Here is a 23009-nt window from a genome sequence, read left to right on the forward strand (position 1 = left end):
ACACACACACACACACACACATCCCTCACCATCACCTCCCACTCATCCCATATCAGCTCAGATATAAATCCAGTGTGTTTATCGCCCAGGTCGGCAGGAAGAGATGAAACTGGACACTATTTCTCCCCTTGCTCCCCTCCTCTCCTTATCTCCTCTCCTCATCTCCTCTCCTCTACTCAGCGGACAGGCTGACTAGGTCATTTGTCATAAGTGGCCATTAAAGGGCGCCAAGCTGGAGGAGGAAGTAGGAGAGAGAGGCTCACATGGCAGGCCTCGACTGGCACTTCCCCCTCATCTATCCAGCTTAACACTTTCAGTTCCAGGCCGTGTTTTCCTTTTTACCCCGTTGATGCCACGGTCCACGGCCCATGTAACGTTAATATTGCCTAATCTATGTTTTAAATTATGCTATGTGTCTAATCTGCCCATCGCTTATCAAAGAATAATTTTCCAGTCAACATTGGCAAAGCAGATTGTGTTTTTATCGCTTCATTTCCTTTTTATAGCATTTTGAAAACCACTCGGTTTCGAAGAAAAAACAACACATTCCCTGATAAACGCCTTTTACTGGAATATTCCAGAACGTTATCATTTGTCGGTCTATTTATGAATCGTTTTCAAATAAACGCTAGATGGTCGATAGTATATGTGTGCGCACGCACGCACGTGCCATGCGCTGATAATCGCTGCTATTATTTCCTCATGGCTTTTACAGTCAAAACAGCCATATCACATATAGTGGAAACGCTTATATCTACATGAAAACGAGTCTGATTATCCTAACACTGATAACATAGATTCCTTACCTGACATCAGATGGTATCCAAATGGTATATTCCAATTCCAGATGACCATTCGAAAAAATCGATAAGTATATTGATCCAACATGTGTACAGTATAACGCATGCTCGCCGCGGCTCAGAGGCTCCAGAATGAACTCTGGTAACTCCGGCTGCATCAGTGGACTGGAAAATGTGGACTGGAATATTTTTTTTCCCCCATCCATTTTCATTGAGTCCATTCCAAAAGGGTGATTTACCATCTGGGAGACGATAGGGGCGCTTTTTTCACATCTGATCGCCGGCGGCCCCTGGATTTCCAACGGTAGGCTCGCGTGATGCAATATGATTTCAGATCGTTAATAATTTTTTTTTAAATAAATCCAGAGAAAAGCTGTGACGTGGCTTTCAACGTCACAATCGTAAACCCGAGATTAGCCGTGAGTGGCGCTCAAAGTGTTAATGGTGCCTCCCCACCATGGCATCGGGGCAGCCATAGCCATGATGTATTGGGCGGTATAGGTGGGCACATGCTGGGCGTGGTAGATCAAACTGATCTGAGTTGCCCTGGCCTGGCCTGGCTCTTGGCAGCTGCCACAGTGCCCTGGCATGGTCTAGCAGTGGGTTATTATCATTGGTAGGGCAAATTCTGTTGACCACTGTTCTGATTTATCTAATCTATACACATTGAAGTGTTTATCAGAGAGTATACAACATTGTCTGGATGCCCAGACAATCTTAAAATTTCAATTATGGACATTTTCATTATCCATGTCATTAACATTACCTCAACTTGCATCCATGGTAGGAGGAAGAAAGACAGCAGATACTAGAATTAACATCATTCAGCTGTGCGCTGAACATTGTACCTCAACCCCATATCCACACATTGAGCAATCGATAAATCTTTAGTCATAGTGAACATGGAGCAGCCAGAGTCCATATTCTCATAATGATGATGGACATCATTTCAAGCGGCTCATCTCGATCGATAAAATAGCCCTGAATAACAACACTCCCTGCCAAGAGGATTCTGGGGAAAAAGACACGGCGTGTTCATGTTGCCCAATAGTCAATAAGCCCTTGTGATGTGCTGACGTGCGCTTATGTCACAATAACTCAAGATATACTCATGATAAATAGTGAATATATAGACCACCTGAAGGTCCGTAAGTGGCTTGCAAGGACAAAATATTACAATCCCACAAGTCAAAGGTCAACATTAGCATATCATCTACATAAAGTAAACATTTGAGGGCTTTTGAATGTGAAAATGTTTTATAAAGTAATATTTTCTCTGAATTTGTATACCTTTTATTTTGATTTGAAACATTTATTTATTCTCAACAAGGCATTGAGGTTTTACCCTAATTTGCAATGTTTTTGAGATACAAACAGCTCAGACTAAATATAAAATAGATAAAAGAAATGTTCATAAACAGGACAAAAACACAGATGAAAGGAGAAGAAAACAGAAAAGATCAAATTAGAAACAGTTACACACGGAGTCATGGTGGTTTGTGATCATGTTCTTAAATTGTCCATAGGATAGTGGGGTATTGATTTTGAGAGTGAGTTGAAAATCATTAGAGGAAGCTGGTGCTTAAAAACAATACTCTTTCTGCAAATCAAAGGGAAGCTGCATTCTTTTCTGTAAAATAACACATTTCTGTCTCAGTTTGCTAGTGAGATTGGCTATGTGGTATTTAAAAGTACATTTTTCATCAAGCTAAATGCCAAGATTGTGAGAAGGGGATTTGGCGGAGCCCAATAGCAAACACAGGAGGAGAGAGAATGGAGCGTTTTAGGGTATTTTAATGTAAAGCAGACAGTTTGACAGATGGAATGTGCGACAGACAGGTATAGAAATGTTCTTGGGGTTAGTACAGGTGCACTCCTTGTGCAGTACGGGAGAATGTTCTTGTGGTTAGGACAGGTGCACTCCTTGTGCAGTACGGGAGAATGTAGACACAGGGCTGTGTCGGGGGTGAGAGCAGGAGCACGCCTTGTGCAGTACGGGAGAATGTTCTTGGGGTTAGGACAGGTGCACTCCTTGTGCAGTACGGGAGAATGTAGACACAGGGCTGTGTCGGGGGTGAGAGCAGGAGATCTCCTTGTGCAGTATCAGCACGGGATGTCCGGGTAGGAGGGACACTGGAGCGGAGGTCCTGGGCACACAGAGAACAAAGGTTAGGTCAGGGAATATCAATGAGTACAGGTAGCAACTAAGACTTTGGTTCAGTCTTCTTACTTGGAAGGTAGATCTCCCAGGTGGCGGCGGCCACCAAGCAGGAGGAGGGGAAGATGGTGTCAGGGTGCGCGGGACCCTCTTCGGGGACAAACTGCCGGGAGAGGGCGTCTGGCTTGGTATTCTTGGAGCCCGGCCTGTAGGTCAGGGTGAAATTGAACCTTGCGAAGAACAGCGCCCAGCGGGCCTGGCGGGAGTTCAGGTGCTTGGCCATCTGGACGTAGGCAAGGTTCTTATGGTCCGTCCAGACCAGGAAGGGGATCTCTGAGCCCTCCAGCCAGTGCCTCCACTCTTCCAGGGCCAGCTTGACTGCCAGGAGCTCCAGGTTTCCGATATCATAGTTGACCTCTGCTGGGGTCAGGCGGCGAGAGAAGAAGGCGCAGGGATGCAGTCTCTGGACAGGTGCACTCCTTGTGCAGTACGGGAGAATGTAGACACAGGGCTGTGTCGGGGGTGAGAGCAGGAACACGCCTTGTGCAGTACGGGAGAATGTTCTTGGGGTTAGGACAGGTGCACTCCTTGTGCAGTACGGGAGAATGTAGACACAGGGCTGTGTCGGGGGTGAGAGCAGGAGATCTCCTTGTGCAGTATCAGCACGGGATGTCCGGGTAGGAGGGACACTGGAGCGGAGGTCCTGGGCACACAGAGAACAAAGGTTAGGTCAGGGAATATCAATGAGTACAGGTAGCAACTAAGACTTTGGTTCAGTCTTCTTACTTGGAAGGTAGATCTCCCAGGTGGCGGCGGCCACCAAGCAGGAGGAGGGGAAGATGGTGTCAGGGTGCGCGGGACCCTCTTCGGGGACAAACTGCCGGGAGAGGGCGTCTGGCTTGGTATTCTTGGAGCCCGGCCTGTAGGTCAGGGTGAAATTGAACCTTGCGAAGAACAGCGCCCAGCGGGCCTGGCGGGAGTTCAGGTGCTTGGCCATCTGGACGTAGGCAAGGTTCTTATGGTCCGTCCAGACCAGGAAGGGGATCTCTGAGCCCTCCAGCCAGTGCCTCCACTCTTCCAGGGCCAGCTTGACTGCCAGGAGCTCCAGGTTTCCGATATCATAGTTGACCTCTGCTGGGGTCAGGCGGCGAGAGAAGAAGGCGCAGGGATGCAGTCTCTGGTCGAGAGCGGCGTGTTGGGAGAGGACCGCCCCTACTCCGGTACTAGAGGCATCTACCTCCACCACGAACTGGCGGGACGCGTCCGGCTGGATGAGGTGAAGCGCCGGCGCAGCTCGGCGAAGGCGGAGTCCACCTTGTCAGACCAGACGAAGGGCACGGAGGGCGAGGTGAGTTGGGTAAGGGGTGAAGCGACCCGGCTGTAGTCCCTGATGAAACGCCGGTAGAAGTTAGCAAACCCCAGGAAGCGTTGGAGCTGCTTGACGTTGGTGGGACGGGGCCAGTCGGACACGTCTTGATCTTCTCGGGGTCCGCCCGGATCCGGCCGCTCTCTATGATGTAGCCGAGGAACCCGATGGAGGAGACGTGGAACTCACACTTCTCCGCTTTGACGAACAGCTTGTTCTCCAGTAGGCGTTGGATGACCCAGCGGACATGCTGGACATGCTCCTCCATAGAGTGGGAAAAAATCTGAGTGTCATCCAAATAAACAAAAACAGAGCGGTTAAGGACATCACGGAGTACGTCATTGACAAGGGCCTGGAAGACAGCAGGGGCGTTGGTCAGCCCAAAAGGCATTACCTTGTACTCGAAGTGACCGAGTGGGGTCTTAAAGGCCGTCTTCCACTCGTCCCCCTCCCGGACACGGACAAGGTGATAGGCATTTCTGAGGTCCAGCTTCGTGAAAATGATTGCATCTTGCAGTGGTTCAAAGGCAGAGTTAATCAATGGCAGGGGGTACTTGTTCTTGACCGTTATGTTGTTGAGACCCCGGTAATCAATACAGGGGCGAAGGGAGCCATCCTTCTTGGAAACAAAAAAGAAACCCGCGCCGACAGGAGAGGAGGAGGGGGTAATAATGGCTGAGGCCAGGGATTCGTGGACGTATTTCTCCATGGACTCCCTCTCTGGGCGTGAGAGGTTAAACAGGCGACTAGCGTGGAGCGTAGCTCCCGGGAGCAGATCAATAGCATAGTCGTACAGGCGATGAGGTGGCAAGGAGAGAGCCTGTTGTTTACTAAAAACAGCCTCTAAATCATGATAAATTGGAGGAACAGCTGAAAGGTCAATAGGTTCGTTGGGAACGGGAGAACCAGCGACTCCCAGTGGCGGCCAAGCTGACTGTAGACAAGAGGCGTTGCAGTGAGCACTCCAGCTCGTGACTGAGCCTGTTGGCCAGTTTATAACAGGGTTGTGTAGCTTTAGCCAAGGCATGCCAAGAACGATGGGATTATGGGGGGAATTAGTGACGTGGAAACGGATGTCCTCGCTATGATTCCCTGAGAGTTGGAGGCGGAGAGGCTTGGTGTGGCGGGTTATTTGCGAGAGCAACCTCCCGTTTAGACCTTGAGCATCGCGGGGAATTGGCAAGGCGTCAGTGGCAATGTGGAAGCGGGACACTACCCCAGCGTCAATGAGGTTTTCGTCGGCGCCTGAATCGACCAGCGCAGACAGAGGGAGCGATTGACCATTGTGACAAAGCGTGGCACTGAATTGCATGTTTGGACCAGAGCTGGGAGCATAATTAAGGCTTGTACATGCGCCCAGCGTCACTGTCGAGCCCCATCGTTTGGGCGAATCGAGCAAGAAGCGATGGTGTGGTCGAGTTGCCCGCAGTACAAACATGCCCCCGTCTTGAGTCTGTGACGGCGAGAGCTGAGAGGGAGGCGAGAGCGGTCAAGCTCCATAGGCTCTGAGTCTTCGGCTCTGCGGCTCTGCGGCTCTGCGGCTGCACACTATTGCACACAACCCTGGCCTGGCCTGCAGTGCACAGATTAAAAAAAAGAATATATAAAAAAAAATTATAATTAAAAACAAAATGATTATTATTATAATTTTTGCCAGGCCATTGTTTCTAGTTATGGCGGTGCGATAGTTAGATAACCTAAGTGGGTGGGGAACAACCAGGATTTCACTGTCTGTGACAGAGTTGGAGAACTATCTCTCTGACTCTCTCCCTCTTGCGGATCACACACACACAAATTAGGCTGGTAAAGCTATGCCTCCTAAAGTGTGCAAACGGAAGTACAGGAAGTACTGGCTACAGGCTTTCCGGTTTCGACAAAACAATTATAGAAACGTGTGGAGTGCACAATATTTCCTCGTTTAAGCCACTGCAACGGCTTTGCCTGAATAATTTACTACATGACCGGGACGTTCTAGCTTGTTTGCCGACAGGATTCGGGAAAAGTTTGGTCCGTTCGGAGGCAGCTTCCAGGGGAAGTACATACACCGGAAATTCTAGCCCATACACACTTTCGAGCGTAGTGCTTTACCAGTCTTTATCTCACAGAGGAGATAAAACTGGGAACGAGGTTAGACACAAATGGAGCCGTGCTGCCGCTTGTGATTGGTGGAGGCGGGACCAGGCGATACAACTGATTGACAGCGGAGGCAGCAAATGGAATGGCAGATGGCACTCTGCAGAATAACAGCCAGTGAGCCAGGTAGTGCATGAGGGACTCGGGAGAGATAGGGCGAAAGTCAATTAACGTTGATGTCAAGATGGACAGTGGAAGAAAGAGAAAGGGTGGAGGAGAGAGGGATAAAACAAAGAAAATGAAAGGCCCTTACAGGAGATGCTGATAAATCTGGCAACATTTATCAAATGTTTTCTTGCACCAAGGTCAAGGGACCAGCAGGTTAGTCAGTGATAAAAATAAACATGTGGATGTTAACGTTACCATGCAATGCATCATCTCCCCTGTCAAAAGCCCAATGTTAAATCTGCCAAGAAACAAATAAATAATTTAACCCTTGTGTCTGAAAACTAAAGTATTATACTCTTACCATATTAGGGGACTAAATTGAAAAACGCCATAAAAAGATTATATGTTGAAATAATTTCACACTTTCTTTGCCATAAATATTTTATTCAACTTCAGCCCTGATCATAACCATTTTAAATTTTTTTTGTAATGTCAGATTAAAAATGAAATACTCCCACTTTTCTGAAAGGAGTTGTTAAATCTGACATTACAAAAAACAATATGTGGTGGTTATGATAGGGACTGAAATTGAATAAACAATTTATGAAAGAGAAAGTAAAAAAAAACAAGATAATTCAAAGATTACACACCTTTGCCACATATATTGGCTACAAACATAATCACTGCAAAGTTATCAAAAAAATAAGAATCTGATCAGACACAATAGTTAAGTTGTTGTTCCCTTTCTAATTTCCTCAAAAACATCTAGTCTAGTTAATGTGATCAATATTATTTGACACTTGATGCTTTTTGTTGGAAATTTCAGTCAGTGAGCTCATACTTTGAGCTCATAATTTTATAGTTAAAATGATTGAGACAACGCAGTCTTCTGTCTTTGTTGTGCATGCATGCGTGTGCTCACCATGCGATACATGTGTCACACTATTCTGGCAGTGGCTACTGTTATTATAGTATTGTTAATGAAAGGTCTGTTATTTAATGTTTGTGTAAAGGGCTATTTTAACTGTTGATGGGTAGTGGTGCATCAGTAAACTGAATGAGGGACTGACAAAGGGTGCTGGCCTGCAAAAGAAGAAAATAATGTGTGGAAAAACAGTTTTCCCAAAAAGAAAGCTTATTGGGTTGTTTTGCCCTCATCTGCAAGTCCACACTTTGTAAACAGAACAAGTCTGAAGCATGCTGTGATTATTCCTGTGTGAAGTACAACATTATACTAAGTGTTTTGACAGATTGAGTTTTACAAGCAATGAATAATTTATTAAGTATCTGAGAATGGACTCAGCGATTCATTATATTATTTAATGAATGTATTGATGATAATGAATCAATTCAATTCATCCTCTATTATGATCATAGTGTGTGTCTGTGCACTTGAAATGCTGAGTCATTCTGACTACATTTGAGATCCAGTAGATGTGGTCTGGTAGATCCTGATGAGTCTACAAAAACAAGGTACAATAAGGTCATATGGTTATAGTTGTTTTTCATGGGGCCATAGCTTAGCACAAATTAATGGAAGCGGATACAGACCGCTAGCCTGGCTTATAACTGCTAGGCTAGTGGTCCGTATCAACTTCCATTACTTTGTGCTAAGCTAGGTTAACTTGCAGCCCAATAGCTTTCTACTGAACACACAGAGAGGAAATTGGTATCTATCTTCTTGTCTGACGCTGGAGAAGATGGTAAGCACATCTTGCCCATAATGTTGGAATGTTCCTTTAAGTGAGAACAGGTGCATGATAAATTGTATGAAATAAGATTAGATAAGATAAGATACGATTAGATAAGATAATTCTTTATTGTTTGTTGGTACAGAAAATCCGCTCACAAGACATCAGATAGACAACCATGTTACAGCATAGACAGACATACAAACAAGACATCAGATAGACAACCATGTTACAGCATAGACAGACATACAGACAAGACATCAGAGAGACAACCATGTTACAGCTAGACAGTCATACAGACAAGACCTCAGAGAAACACATGTAATTAACCCCATCCTTTCTTCCCAGCCAACATTATTCATTTTGATTCAAAGTCCCATAAGTCCAAGGTTATTTCATATTGCACAGCCCTTTTATATTGTACTGTCCCGTATAAGTTGCAACCACATTTCTACCATACTTGTTGCTTATTGAATGTGGCACAAATTCTTTTTTTAATCATTTCAGTTTCCACTTGGGGATCTGAAGTGCCCAGTGGCGTCGTTAGCCCTGGGCTTCCGGGGCTTCAGCCCCGGATGTTTTTCTCCTAGCCCCGGATCTAAATTTTTTTTTATTTTTATTTTTTTTTTACATTTTTTTTTACATTTTTTTTTATGTCAGCATTCCCATTGTCTGTGCTGAATGTTTGTTAGTGTTTGGTATTTTTTGTTGGTTTTTAGTACTTTTAAACATCCATTTTTAGTAAGTAGTTTTCATTTGATCCTATAATTTTTTCATTCACCGATTTGTGGACTTTTTTTTAGTGTCCTGAAAGGCGCCTTATAAATCAAATGCATTATTATTATTATTATTATTATTATTATTATTATTATTATTATTATTATTATTATTATTATTATTATTATTATTATTATTATTATTATTATTATTATTATTATTATTATTATTATTATTATTATTATTATTATTATTATTATTTGGATAGTAGGGACTGCATCTCTGCCTGTCCTGACCAGGAATCACTTTGCAACTGTGATCTCCTCTGGCAATAGTTGGATATTGTAATGTGTGGCGAGGGGTTGCAGCAATTCCACTGAGAGAAACTGGTCTGAGGCTGGATAACATGCCTGTATGCCTCTCATAAGTTGTTATCCAACTCATGAGAACCTGCTCTCAAGCTCTTGCAGCATTCTGTCGACGACTGGATAGAACAGTCTCTGAGCTGAGGTCTGAGTTTGTGCCACAAGATGACTCAACTACATACTCGTCCATCCTTTTCTGCTTCCTCCTTTGGCTGGTAGTATGTTCCTCAATCCAAAGGCCATTACATATGGCCTTTGTCCTGTCATACATGTCCACTGCCATCTCTGAGGTGCGATAACCTTTGAGTGTGTCCTGCACTGTGCTTTTAAATAGTACAGATATTGAAGATGTGCACTTTAACGCAGCAGCACCTGGAGCCATCCATACCCATGTCCAGTGTCCTATAATAAGCTTTAATCGAACCCTGGTTCATTTCCTCGGATAGTCCGGTTGGTTTGGGGTGGTGTGAAAGCTCATTCACTCTTGCAAGTGAACCCTGCTGCGGTTCATTTGAGATGTGAATGCAAAGCGGACCAAAGGCAGGAAAAGACCCAAAAATCGAATATTTTTTTTACGAGAAGACTGAAACATATGTATATAATGAAACACACAATACATTTTTTTTTCGATTGCCTAAGCATGATTTTGAAAACGGGGGCCGGTGTTTCAAAACACACAATTAGCACAACCACACACACAATTATCAGAACACATCAGATCCTTTGCTAAATTAAACACTTGTCAAAACCATACACTAATTTATAAAAACTACATTTTGTTACCATATGAAACACACGTTTCATATGACTTAATTCTGTTTGAACCAGTTACACACACTGCTGTGCTTAACCTAAAACACATTTAGCAATTCTACTTCTCAGTGATTAGAGTACTGTAAGTGAAGTACGCAGAGAATGTGCAAATATACAATAAATTGTTTTGAAACTTGATTTGAAAAAAGGAGTGGTTAGAGAAAGAACCTAAAAAGGGATATTTCACACTACCTCATTCGTTACTCATTGTATGTATTGCAATTGTCTAGCTAGCACTGCTGTTAAGAATAAATACCGGTCACTGTTATAACCTTGTCTCTGGTCTACTACTCCTTTTACTGGGTATATCACTCCTCTCCTCATTCGAATCTAGAACTGGTCCGTGGCGAACAGCTGTTACTGTTAGTGATACAGGTGCTACACCTACATTCCTCTCTCCGCCAATATCACATCCCACGTTTCTGTCCTCTCCTCTCTCTAGCTGTTTTAATGAAGTTGCACAGAGCTGCACTTTCCTCTGCGCTGGGGCTGGATATGAAAGAGAGCCCTCAGAGCCATAGCCGTGGAGGGCTCTTTCTCCCCAGCCACTAATGAGCTGAGCTTTCAATGCACTCACTAATTAGTTCATCCATAACTCTAAGCACTCAATTACTCCCCACCACCACCACCACCACCACCACCACTACTACAGAGAGCTGAGAAAGGCGATAAGACTGACAAATGCCTCGGTGCTGTGTTCAAGAACTCTCACTCTATATCTCCTTCTCTCCTTCTCATGCAGGCATCCACTTAGGCACACACAAGCATGCGAGGACACGCTGCTCACACACACACACAAACACGCACATGCACGCACACACACACACACACACACACACACACACACACACACACACACACACACACACACACACACACACACACACACACACACACACACACACACACACACACACACACACACACACACACACACACACACACACACACACACACACACACACACACACACACGCACACACACACTAGTGTTCTCAACCAGCCAAAAAATCAAAACCCCAATCACATACAATACTGAGCCCGAGACTGACCAAACCCCGGAAAAGACGGTTATTGTCAGAAAAGGCTGCGCAATTTACATAGGCGGTGGCTCAAATCACATAGGGCAATGGGGTGAGAGAGAGCAAAATAGAGAAAGAGAGAGAGAGAGAGAGAGAGAGAGAGAGAGAGAGAGAGAGAGAGAGAGAGAGAGAGAGAGAGAGAGAGAGAGAGAGAGAGAGAGAGAGAGAGAGAGAGAGAGAGAAGCGAGCAGGCAGGAACGCCACAAACTATGTTTTTAGCCTACTGCTGCTGATTGCTAAATGTGGAGTTCATCTATTGTCAAGACTTTCTCTACTGGTTCAAATATAAGAATGCAGATGATCTACTGTAGATACTAGATACACTCAGAGACTTTCCTTTTTCTTGTGCAGCCTGAGCTCTACCCGGCCCAAACAATTAGCATAAATTGGCCGCTGGAACCTGACAGGCTTTTTCAGGCCCTGTGGGCTTGGGCTGAAACTGAGAACTCTCACTCACACGCACATTAACGTGCAAACGTGCACAACACACTCGCATAAAGCCTTTGAGCTGGGATCGAGGCACAGAGGAATGTTTTTTAGACTTCCCACGCTTCCACATGCTGTTCAGACAAAAGTCATTGATCTTCACTTTTACTCTCTTTCTCTTCATGTGTCTCTTCTCCTCCTGCTTAAGCCCTTAAAGACTAGTAGACACTCACACCATACACACCGACACACGTAAACACAAATGTGCGTGCACATGCACGCACACACACACACACACACACACACACACACACACACACACACACACACACACACACACACACACACACACACACACACACACACACACACACGCACACACACACACACACATTCGTAAATCATTTATCATTTATCTGTTGACTCACAACACCATATGCAGTTTTTCCTTGAATAAAAACATAAAATGGCATAAATAGTTTATGGATGCAGCATTAATGACATAAATAATCCATTAAAACTGACTAACTAACTAAAGAGAGCAGTCCCCTGGGAATGTCTCTACAAGGTTCATTAAACCTATGCAAATTACCAACAGGTAGATTCGGCCACCTCATTTGCACACAACACATTCTACAACCGCTCTTTATACATGCACACATAACACAGTCTACAACAAACTCAGCAAGGCAGATGGCTTCTCAGTTACAGTGGGTGACAATATTGTCACAGGGAAAGATGAAATTACCTACCTAGGTTACATCCTAGAGGCTAATCTTTCCTGTGACAAAATGGCATCCAATGTAATAAAAAAAGTCAACCAACGAACTAGATTCTTGTACCGGATCTCCTCACTGGTAAACAAGAATACCCTGAATACTCTGGCAGGAGCACTCATTCAATGGTACTACGACTATGCTTGCACCTCATGGTACCAAAGCACCTCAAAGGCGCTAAAAACAAAATTACAAACATCACAAAACAAACGGGTCAGACTACTGCTTGACCTTACTCCTAGAACCCACCTCACCCCTGCCCACTTTGACAACCTAGGATGGCTTAGAGTACAGCAACTTGCAATGGGCCTGGTCTACAAGATACACTACATGACTAAGGTACCCATGTACATGTCAAAATACTTCCCAAAGGTCAGTGAATACCACAACCACAACACCAGAGGGAGCTCCACAAATCATATTAAACCAAGATTCACACATTCTACACACGCGCTTTATACATGCATACACAACACATTCTACACACGCTCTTCATACATGCATACACAACACATTCTACACACGCTCTTTATACATGCATACACAACACAGGCTACAGCCGCTCTTTATACATGCAGACACTGTGAGGTTTGGTCCGTTCCCCGCCACACGCTCCGTTCCTTTAAGGTGCCGTGTTGATTGGTGCATTCCCCGCCACACACTTTTGGAGCAAGTATCGATCTCATCACGCAGCTGTCACAGTTTGTAATTAGCGCCCCTGAAGGCTTTATATACACAGACCTTCTTGCTATCGTTGTCGGGTCGTTCTGGAACACAACTGCTTTGCCTGCTTTTTTCCCGTTGCTGTTTCCTGGTCTATATTCTCTCCAGGACCTTTCTGTGGAGAACTGTTTGGAACTGCGCCTTGTTACCCGTTACGCGTTGCACTTGGGTGAGTGGAACCAAACCCCTCTGATCATTTGGATTGTGTGTTATTGAAGAAACACAGAAGATATCATTTTGTTTGCTCTGGATAGTTCTGATTGTGTGTTATTGAAGAAACACTGAAGAGATCATTTTGTTTGCTCTGGATAATTCTGATTGTGTGTTATTGAAGAAGCACTGAAGATATAATTTTGTTTGCACTGGACTCAGCCGGATTGTGTGTTATAGAAGAAGCACTGAAGACATCTTTTGTTTGCACTGACTCTGCTAATTGTGTGTTGGGGAAAACACTGATACCTCTCTCTTTCTCCGTTTCCCACCTCGAGGAAGAGTTGGGAGTATCTGCAGAGCCGTACAACATCATATGCCAAATTCCCACCACTGTCGCCAGGAGGATTCTGCAGAGCGGCTGATGACTCTGCCAGAGGCAGTCTCCCCGTTTGTTTGATTACTGTACCTATTCCATCTTTTGACTCTGTAAATAAATACGCCCTAGCATTTGGCTAACTCTGAACTTCCTGTCTGTGCCGTTGCGTTTGAGGTTGGTTACAAACCATAACATTACGACCCGACCATGACGACCTCAGCCGACACAGACAGGGTCAGAACAGCGTTGGCGGTCCAGATTGAGTTAACCAACGACCACAGCCTACAGCTAGGTGCGGCTGCGGCTGCTGTACAGGAGCTCCGAGACCAGGTCCTGCCAATTCAGGAGTCCCTTGGCTCTCTGGCTAGCCAGCAGACAGCCCAGGGTAATCAGCAGACTAATATTCTCCACCAATTACAAGCGCTGAGTGAAGCCGTTAACACCTTGCTTGTAACCCCACCTACTTCAGGAGCCTCGGCCGGAGCATCACCCGCAGCCCTGGCAGGCCCCGCGCCTCCCGATCCCGCACCTCGGGAGCCCCGTCTCTCCGAACCACGGTTGTTCGATGGTAACTTCGAGGATTGTGCCACATTCATCATGCAATGTGAGTTGGTTTTTCGTCATCAACCCAGCCGATTCCCTTCAAGGGGAGCCCGAGTGGCTTACATGACTAACTTGCTCTCAGGCCGGGCAGCCCAGTGGGTCACTGCCTCCTGGGCAATGGGGGCTGATTTCTGTTTTTCCTACCCAGACTTCGTGGCTGAGCTCCGCAGGGTTTTCCACCACCCAGCCCGTGGCCAGGACCCTGGAGCCCGGTTGGGCACCTTCCGGCAGGGCAGTGGCGGGGTCACCGACTACGTGCTGGAGTTCAGACTAGCGGCAACGGAGAGCGGTTGGAATGATCAAGCGCTTCATCTCACCTTCATGAGGGGGCTCAACGACGCTGTCAGGGACCAGCTCGCGACCCGTGAGGAACCTGAGTCCCTCGAGGACCTATTCAGCCTCGCCATTCGCATCGACGGACGCCTCCAGGAGAGAAGACGTGAGAGAACCTGACAGGGACCTCCAGAGGTTCCCCAGACCCCCCGTACTCGTGACGGTACTGCGGTCCGCCCTGCTCCCAACACGACTGGTGGTTCCTTCCCCTCCCGTTCGGTGCCCGGGGAGGAACCCATGCAGCTGGGACGTTCACATCTTAGCCAAGCTGAACGGGAGGCGAGGTTCAGGTCCGGCCTTTGCCTCTACTGCGGTCGGGATGGACACCGTATCGCCAACTGCCCCACCCGGCCAAAAGACCAGGCTCGCCGGGACCCCGGGAGATCCTGGTGAGCCGTTTTTCTCGTTCCCAGAGCCGTGCACCACCTAGCCGTCTGATGAGCGTCACCCTGGCCTGGGCGGACCAACGGGCCATGGTGGAGGCACTCATTGACTCGGGTGCTGACGAGAGTTTCCTTGACTTCGAGTTTGCTACCCAGGCCAACATTCCACTAGAGGACCTCGTGAGGCCATTGGAGGTGTTCGCATTGGACCAACACCGCCTGGCTGACATCACTCAACGCACCTGTCCTGTCCTGCTCACCATTGCTGGTAACCACGTTGAGAGACTCCAGTTTTTTATCACCAGATCCCCTCTTGTCCCAGTAGTCCTGGGCCGGCCCTGGCTCGCGCTGCACGAGCCCCACATCGCCTGGTCCTCCGGTACCATCAGGGGGTGGAGCTCCTCCTGTCATGCACAGTGTCTTCAGGCGGCGTCCTGTCCCTCGCCCCGGAGATCCGTTTGTGAGCCGCCTCCGGACCTCTCGACCATACCCCCCGAGTACCACGACCTCAAGGAGGTTTTCAGTAAGTCCAGGGCTCAGGCCCTTCCGCCTCACCGGCCTTACGACTGTGCCATCGACCTCCGCTCAGGGGCTCCCCTTCCCGGCAGCCGCCTCTACAGTCTGACCGTCCCTGAGAAGGTAGCGATGGATCAATATATCTCTGAGTCCTTGAAAGCAGGACTCATTCGGCCTTCCTCCTATCCTGTGGCGGCCGGTTTCTTCTTTGTTGGGAAGAAGGATGGAGACCTTCGACCCTGCATCGACTATCGTCAGCTCAACGAGATCACCATTAAGAACAAGTACCCATTCCTCTCATGAACTCCACCTTCGAGCCTCTCACCCAGGCTACCGTCTTTACCAAGCTGGACCTCCGGAGTGCCTACCATCTAGTCCGTATCCGAGAGGGCGATGAGTGGAAGACCGCCTTCAAGACTCCCAGGGGCCACTACGAGAACCTGGTAATGCCGTTCGGCCTCACCAACGCTCCGGCGGTATTCCAGGCGCTCATGAACGACGTCCTTCGTGACATGCTGGAGGAGTTTGTGGTAGTATACCTAGACGACATCCTCATTTTCTCCAAGACCTTCGAGGAACACATCCAGCATGTCCGCCGTGTGCTGGAGCGCCTCCTCCACAATCGGCTCTTCGTCAAGGCAGAGAAGTGCCGATTCCACTCCGACTCCGTCGATTACCTGGGCTTCATCGTGGAGAGAGGCTTGACCCGAGCTGACCCTCGCAAAATCCGGGCCGTGGAGGAGTGGCCGGAACCCACCTCTCGGAAGGAGTTACAGAGCTTCCTCGGGTTCGCCAACTTCTACCGAAGATTCATCCGGAACTACAGTCAAGTGGCGGAACCGCTTACCAGGCTGACCTCTCCTGCCCTACCGTTCGACTGGTCCCCAGCGGCGTGTGCTGCGTTCCGCTCCCTCAAGAAGAGGTTCACTTCCGCCCCGATCTTGCTCCATCCAGACCCCAAGAGACAGTTCATCGTAGAGGTGGACGCCTCGGATACTGGACTAGGAGCTATCTTATCCCAGCGGTCGGCAACGGACCAGAAGGTACATCCGTGCGCCTTCTACTCGCGTCGTTTCGTCCCTGCCGAGAGGAACTATGACATTGGCAATCGGGAGCTGCTGGCGGTTGTGGCTGCCTTGGAGGAGTGGCGTCATTGGCTAGAAGGGGCCGAGGAGCCATTTACCATTTGGACGGACCACAAGAACCTGACGTACATCCGTGGTTCCAAGCGCCTCAATGGCCGGCAGGCAAGATGGGCCAGCTTCCTCAGTCGGTTTGACTTCTCGCTGACGTTTCGCCCTGGTTCCCGCAACATGAAGGCCGACTCCCTGTCCCGGTTACACTCCAAGGGGGCTCCAACCACTGAGGACCCGACTCCCATCCTCCCAGAGGCCAGGGTGGTAGGAGTAGTCACCTTGGGCATCGAGGGGGTGGTAAGGCGTGCCCTACGCTTCCATCGCGCTCCAGGCAATGTACCGGTTCATCGTCTCTTCGTCCCCGACTCGGTCCGGTCCTGGGTCCTCCAGTGGGGCCATACCAGCCGGTTCGCCTGCCACCCGGGCGTTCATCGCACGTTCTCCTTCCTGGCTCGTCGATTCTGGTGGCCCACCATGAGGAACGACGTCAAGGAGTTCGTACTGGCCTGCGCAGTCTGCGCCCGCAGCAAGGCCTCCCACCAGGCACCCTCCGGGCTATTGCAGCCGCATCCCATTCCGAGCCGTCCTTGGTCCCATGTGGCGTTGGACTTCGTCACGGGTCTTCCTTCTTCCCAGGGGAACACGTGCCTACTGACCGTGTTGGATCGGTTCAGCAAGGGGGTTCACCTCGTGGCCCTTCCCAAGCTTCCCTCGACGGCCGAGACGGCGGACCGCCTGACACGCCACGTGTTTCGCCTCCATGGTTTTTCCCAGGACGTCGTCTCGGACCGGGGGCCCCAGTTCACTTCCCAGGTATGGCGGGCTTTTTGCAAGGGATTGGGGGCAACGGTCAGTCTTTCCTCTGGTTATCATCCCCAGACTAACGGACAAATGGAGAGGATGAACCAGAGTGTGGAGTCCGCTCTTCGGTGTGTGGCTGCCGAGAAACCCGCTTCTTGGAGCCGTTTCCTTCCCTGGGTCGAGTACTCCATCAACTCCATGGTCAGTTCCGCCACCGGCCTCTCACCCTTTGAGGTATCCCTGGGCTACCAACCCCCTCTTTTCCCTGCACAGGAGTCGGAGGTGGCAGTTCCCTCCGTACAGGACCACCTCAACCGGTGCCGTCGGGTCTGGGAGATCACCAGGACTGCGCTGCTCCGGTCATCGGAGCGCGCCAGTCGTGGGGCTGACCGGCGCCGGGTCCCTGCGCCGACGTACCACCCTGGGCAGAGGGTGTGGCTTTCCGCAAGGGACCTTCCACTTCGGTCCTCGGCCAAGAAGCTTAACCCCCGGTTCGTCGGTCCTTTTGAGGTTCTGGAGGTACTCAGTCCGGCGGCGGTGAGTCTTAAGCTTCCTGCGTTCATGCACATTCACCCCCGTTTTCCATGTGTCCCGGGTTAAGCCTGTCTCTCTCAGTCCCCTGATGCCTCCTGCTCCGGAACCACCTCCTCCCGAGATGGTGGACGGTCACCCCCAGTGGCAGGTCCGCCGGTTGATGGGCGTTCGACGGCGGGGTCGGGGGTTCCAGTACCTGGTGGACTGGGAGGGGTACGGCCCGGAGGAACGGAGCTGGGTCTCCCGCCAGCTCATCGTGGATCCCGGCCTGATCGCGTGAATATTAAAGGCAACCAACTTGTGTTCGGCTATTCTCTGATTGGCCGCGCCCCCCCGCCCCCACGCGCAGGCAAGCGCAGTCGTCCCACGTCCCAAATGAAATCCAAGGAGCGCAAGCGAGCGGCAGCGCGGGCAACCAACTTGTGTCAACCAACTTGTGTTCAGCTGCGGTAGCAGTGGAGCGCTATGAAATGCGCTGAACTAGAAAGCGTAACGTTATTATGTTTCGCGTCACTGTACACCAGATTCACTCGTGTATAAACAAAGCCCATACAGTTATGAAATGCGCTGAACTAGAAAGCGTAACGTTATTATGTTTCGCGTCACTATACATCACTTCAGCTCCAGCAGCAGCAGCAGCACCGTTGTACTACCAGATTCACTACTGTATAAACAAAGCCCATACAGTTATGAAATGCGCTGAACTAGAAAGCGTAACATTATTATGTTTCGCGTCACTGTACATCACTTCAGCTCCAGCAGCAGCAGCAGCAGCACCGTTGTACTACCAGATTCACTAGTGTATAAACAAAGCCCATACAGTTATGAAATGCGCTGAACTAGAAAGCGTAACATTATTATGTTTCGCGTCACTGTACATCACTTCAGCTCCAGCAGCAGCAGCAGCAGCACCGTTGTACTACCAGATTCACTAGTGTATAAACAAAGCCCATACAGTTATGAAATGCGCTGAACTAGAAAGCGTAACATTATTATGTTTCGCGTCACTGTACATCACTTCAGCTCCAGCAGCAGCAGCACCGTTGTACTACCAGATTCACTTGTGTATAAACAAAGCCCATACAGTTATGCTCATATTTTGCGAATGCATAAACGATATCTTAAATTATGGCTATGTGTCTAATATGGCTGTCGCTTATCAATGACTTCGCGACAGCCATATTAGACACATCGCCATAATTTAAGATATAGTTTATGCATTCGCAAATATGAGAGCTCTGTCATTGAAGTGGGTGGTGGCACTAACAGTAGCGATTTTTATTGTTTTGTCATGACCAAACATAATCCCAACATAGATAGGAGGTGTACTGTATGTCAAATGTCGGTCATGTGGGCATGGTGGAAGAGTTTAGTACAGTCACACAACAGAACACCAGTGGCATTAACCAACAAGGGCGCTCCTCTCAAGAGTACCTGGGGGAGCCTCATGCGCATGCGCGTCTGCCGCGTCTCGCCGCGTCTCTCGAGTCTCTCTTGCCGCGAAGGGCGTGTGCTAGTGGATTGATTGATTGGCCGTGTGGCCAATCAGAGAAACGCTGAACGAAAAGCTGAACACAAGTTGGTTGCCTTTAATATTCACGCGGCCTGATCACCGACTTCCATCGTGCCCATCCGGGCTAGCCGGGTCGGGCTGGTCGCCGGGTGGCTCCCGTGGAGGGGGGGGTACTGTGAGGTTTGGTCCGTTCCCTGCCACACGCTCCGTTCCTTTAAGGTGCCGTGTTGATTGGTGCATTCCCCGCCACACGCTTTTGGAGCAAGTATCGATCTCATCACGCAGCTGTCACAGTTTGTAATTAGCGCCCCTGAAGGCTTTATATACACAGACCTTCTTGCTATCGCTGTCGGGTCGTTCTGGAATACAACTGCTTTGCCTGCTTTTTTCCCGTTGCTGTTTCCTGGTCTATATTCTCTCCAGGACCTTTCTGTGGAGAACTGTTTGGAACTGCGCCTTGTTACCCGTTACGCGTTGCAGTTGGGTGAGTGGAACCAAACCCCTCTGATCATTTGGATTGTGTGTTATTGACACAGAAGATATAATTTTGTTTGCTCTGGATAGTTCTGATTGTGTGTTATTGAAGAAACACTGAAGAGATCATTTTGTTTGCTCTGGATAATTCTGATTGTGTGTTATTGAAGAAGCACTGAAGATATAATTTTGTTTGCACTGGACTCAGCCGGATTGTGTGTTATAGAAGAAGCACTGAAGACATCTTTTGTTTGCACTGACTCTGCTAATTGTGTGTTGGGGAAAACACTGATACCTCTCTCTTTCTCCGTTTCCCACCTCGAGGAAGAGTTGGGAGTATCTGCAGAGCCGCTACAACATCATATGCCAAATTCCCACCATTGTCGCCAGGAGGATTCTGCAGAGCGGCTGATGACTCTCCCCGTTTGTTTGATTACTGTACCTATTCCATCTTTTGACTCTGTAAATAAATACGCCCTAGCATTTGGCTAACTCTGAACTTCCTGTCTGTGCCGTTGCGTTTGAGGTCGGTTACAAACCATAACAGACACAACACAGTCTACAGCCGCTCTTTATACATGCATACACAACACAGGCTACAACCACTCTTTATACATGCATACACAACACAGGCTACAACCACTCTTTATACATGCATACACAACACAGGCTACAACCACTCTTTATATATGCATACACAACACAGGCTACAGCCGCTCTTTATACATGCATACACAACACAGGCTACAACCACTCTTTATGCAGACACGACACAGTCTATAACCACTCTTTATACATGCAGACATGACATGGTATTTACAATCTATCTCTATCACTCTCTCTCTCTCTCATACATACACACACACACACGCGCGCACACACACACACACACACACACACACACACACACACACACACACACACACACACACACACACACACACACACACACACACACACACACACACACACACACACACAGGGTTAGACGATGAACACAAATATTGTGAAAACATAAATCAATTCAAATCTAGACTAAACAAATATATTTTCGATTGGGAACAGAAGTGAAGAAGAGCTTTAATTACATTTAATTAATGACATTATGAGGCATAATAAAATACATATATTGTATTATACGTTATATTATATTACATTTTATTACATGGCGTTTTCAAATTCGCCGAAATGCTTGCTTGTGATTGGTCAATAGCCCCCCGACAGCGGTCATTATCAGACAATAATGACCGCTGTGGGACAATAATGACCACTGTGCGCAGCTGTTCGCAATCAAGCCCACTGACACACACTGTTTCAGTGCAATTAGACACTGCCGGTGTTCTGCTGCCGGCGATGACAGGGGGCGGAGCGACGAGCGGAGCCAGAACGCAGCCAGAACCAGTGTTGCGAGTCGATGTAAAATGAATTAGGTATATTGTTAGTTAGCCATGTAATAAGCGGGATAATGTATAGCTATACTCGATCATTGTCGCAAAATAATTGACCTTCACTGACGTTTTTTATTTTAAACTCTGTGTCGGTCAATTATTTTGCGACAATGACCTCGTAGCTATACATTATCCCTTACATATAATCTTATTATAATTAATTATTACTATATTACACTATATATTATTATATAGTATAGTAAATATATAGTAAGTATAGTATATATTAGACACATTGGAAAGAAATTGAAATGCTATTTGGCCCTAAACAGAGAGTACACAGTGGCAGAATACCTGAGCACTGTGACTGAAGATCCTTGACTAGGTACAGACTCAGCGAGCACAGCCTAGCCATCGAGAAAGGCCGCCATAGGCAGACTGTGTGTGTTAGAAAGAGAGAGAGAGAGAGAGAGAGAGAGAGAGAGAGAGAGAGAGAGAGAGAGAGAGAGAGAGAGAGAGAGAGAGCATGTGTGTTTGTGTGTTAGAGAGAGAGAGCATGTCTGTGTGTCGTGTGTGTGTGTGTTAGAGAGAGAGCATGTATGAGAGAGATAAGCAAAGATGAGCCCCTAAAGGATATTCAACTTTTAATGGAAGAACAAAACAGAAGGAAAAGATAACTTCACAAAGGCAACATGAATATACATGGATCCAAAAGGACAAAGATCAACACTTAAATCCAAAGAGAAGAGGGTCCGTCCTCTTCATCTTGGCATAACAATGCTGCACGCGCTGTCTCTAGGTTAGCTAACGCTAGTTAGCCTTTAGCTAAGCTAGCTACTAGCCAACATCATCATGGCTATATCCCGACTGAACCACACGTTAGCACTCAATATTATAACGTAGCTAAAGCTAACTAGCTGTCCCTGTCTTTTGTTCAGTCAGGCTAGGATGGCTAGCCTGACTGAACTGTCTAACATGCAACAACTTTCATCTTCAGTCCATCTGCCGAACGATGTCCTCTTCATCTTGGCTGGCATAACCTCCAATGCTGCACGCGCAAAATAGTCAGACGCTAGTGATGGGTCGGTCATGAGCGACTCGTTCATAAGAGCTGATTCATTGCCGTGAGCGTGAGTCGAATCGCTCACGTCTGGCAATGAGTCGGTTCACGCCCCCCCCCCCCCCCCCGGCACGCACACAGACACACACAATGAACTCAACAGACGCTACCTTACCTGTAACCCCTCCCCTCATTGAAACCAATTCTGCTGCCTGCAGAGCCTCAGAGCTGCCTGCAGAGCCTCAGAGCCAGGAACAAGTCAGACACATTCTACAAACGTGTCTAATGTGAAATTTTTTTTTTTGTTTTTTTTTGTGCGAGGCCCCCCTTCCCGCGAGGCCCTGTGCGACCGCACTGCTCGCACACCCCCTGAGGCGGCCCTGACTGCAGGTATACTATGTAATGTGTGCTATATAAAAAAAACAGTGCTTCTCCCTAGCCCTTTTCGGACAATTGGACAATGCTGCAAAAGCAGCTGGTAAAACGTTGACGATTTATGGAATGACCATTGTTATGTGTCCAATATCCAAAATAAAAATTAACTGATCTGAACTGAACACACACAAACACACCACTCATTG

Source organism: Notolepis coatsorum, assembly GCF_963971535.1.
Source record: "Notolepis coatsorum genome assembly, chromosome: 20".
NCBI classification, from domain to species: domain Eukaryota; kingdom Metazoa; phylum Chordata; class Actinopteri; order Aulopiformes; family Paralepididae; genus Notolepis; species Notolepis coatsorum.